A 2213-nucleotide genomic window follows, 5' to 3' on the forward strand; every position below is an offset into this window, starting at 1 on the left:
AATTCTCGTCTTTCTTGACATTCAACCGGAGAAGGAAACCCATTAAACTTTGCATCTGGTCTCTGACATGACGAAAGCATTCAGGGGGAAAGTATTCAATGAAAGGAAATGCATTTACAATTTCTCTCCTTATGGATACCGACTTGGTGCCCATTGAAGCCGGCAACAGCAGTGAAAGGCATCCAGATTCATAGTTATTATTAATTCTGGACAGCTTCCTTTCGTTGCAGGGAGAGACGGGTCCACATACATAGATACACATAGACATATTAGATGAAACAACAAGTCCATGATAGACATGGAAACACTCGAGGCTCAAAAGGATTGCGGAGTAGGAGTGCAAACTGACAGCAGCTTTCAGGTCTTTTCATATGTCTGTGTAGATGCGCGCTTATTATATGAATTTTATGGAAAGAAACCATTCCACCCGACTGTTTGCTGACAGCCTCGCCTCCCTCTCTCCGCATCTTAACCCTTCCCCAAACCGCAACTGCTACAGCTACGGATCGGAGAACTTGGACGGGCTCCCGCTTTCATCCCTGACAGCGATCTCCCCCAGCCCCAGCCGGTGGGCCGCCTTCGCTGTTGCTGCAGCCCTCCTGCAACCGGCTCGCGCAAACAGCAATCACCAGCAACACCACCGCCCCCCAACAAACCCAACCACCTCTCCCTCTCGGGCTCGCGCTTTCCCCCCGTGGCTTCAGCCAACCGCCACATCCAGCTCGCGCTGCCCTCTCTGCTTCAGCGAATAGGCCGGACAATTAGCTCGAATGCGTCCCCAGCCCCTGCCACCCTTGGCCGCTCGCTCTCACCCCCCCCCCCCCCCCCCACCACCCCCCCCCCCTCCTTGCTACCCCCCCCCCCGCCCCCCCCACCCCCGTACCATCTCACAAAGCTGCCCCCACCCCTTCTCTCCTCCGATCAGTCTCACTTTCTCCCAACCGGCGTACAAGAGCGGAGCCGTTCTCCGACGATGACGAGGATGAAGATGATCAGTTGTCAAACACCTCTAACCCCCGTTCTGCCATCGCCAGACCGGCACGCTCAAACAGCAAGAAGAAAGAAATAACTGCTCCGCGCTCACCTGCCCTCTTGAATCTTTGTTGCGGCGCCGAATTGGCAGCTGTGAGAGGTGGGCAGCGCGGACACTTCTTGGAGCAGCCCATTGCATTGAGCGTAGCGCTGCCAAGTGAAGAGCACACGTTCATGAGGCGCCGCTGCTGAGAATTGATTTACGCCTGCGCAGAACCACCGGAACCCAGGCTTGCTGCATTTATTTCGGGGATTGAGCGGCCACTCTCGCGAGAGAGGGAATCGCTAATCGGCTGAAGCGCATCCTGCAGGTGCGAAGGAGGTATGTGTATAGACTTTAAAGTTCTAACATATCCCCGAGATTCAGTGGTCGGCGGGGGGAAAGTGGGGAGGTTTGCTTTTGAAAAACGAAATGATTTAGGTAGAGAAAAATGTCGCCTGGTAACAACCGTTTCCAGGTCTTCTTCAGACGTTCTTCTTATGCCCCTCATTTACCTTCACACCCTCTTCCACCCTCCTGACTTCGCTTTTGTTTCTCCACTCTCTGTCAGCTCCACCCTCTTGCATCTTCACTTGTACCCTCTCCACATACCCTATCTTCCCTGTATACAACTCTTCCTCCTGCTTCCTCCATTCCCTTTCTTTTCCCTAACATCTCTAGCCATTCCTATTCCTTCTTACCCCCATCCTCTTCCCAGGCCCCACCCCTCTTTGCTGATCTACAAGAAGGTAAGCTGATAATATTTGCAAACAAATCTGTAGTTTCAGCTGAGATCAGATATGTTGACATGGAAAGAGAGCTTTTGGTAGTGGTTATGGAATTGCGAAATTCATAATACACTTTATGGGAGAGAGTGCATTGTGAAGGGCGAGTATTGTCTATTTGAGCAGATCTGCAACAAACTTTTATATAGAGCACTTGCAAGACTGCAGAGATAATTCTTCAATCTTCAGAGTGACAATTTCAAGCAAATGCAAGCCAGGAAATTGTGGAGCTAACAGATGTCCTGTCTTGGCTGTTGCCACATGAGAGAGAGAGACAAGATTTTAAAAAAAATCTAGGTGTAAAGAAGCATTTTGCACAACCAAAACTTAGTCAAAGTAGAGACAGTAATGAAGAAAATTTATGGATGCTCTCTTAGCCAGTGATCCTGGAAAGGCTCAACAAAATAAAGCAAACA

The 2213-nt window shown here is 50.3% G+C and overlaps 1 protein-coding gene across 1 annotated transcript in view; it reads right to left on the reverse strand.

Moving 5' to 3' along the window:
• The window catches only part of fam222aa (family with sequence similarity 222 member Aa), a 201180-nt gene extending 199956 nt beyond the window's left edge, over positions 1–1224 (reverse strand). The window contains exon 1 of the mRNA XM_048611181.1: positions 1085–1224. The gene's annotated coding sequence lies outside the window, so the exon portion shown is untranslated. The remainder of the gene's footprint in view (positions 1–1084) is intronic.
• Positions 1225–2213: the final 989 nt, after the last annotated feature.

Source organism: Rhincodon typus, chromosome 24, assembly GCF_021869965.1.
Source record: "Rhincodon typus isolate 14 chromosome 24, sRhiTyp1.1, whole genome shotgun sequence".
Classification (NCBI taxonomy): domain Eukaryota; kingdom Metazoa; phylum Chordata; class Chondrichthyes; order Orectolobiformes; family Rhincodontidae; genus Rhincodon; species Rhincodon typus.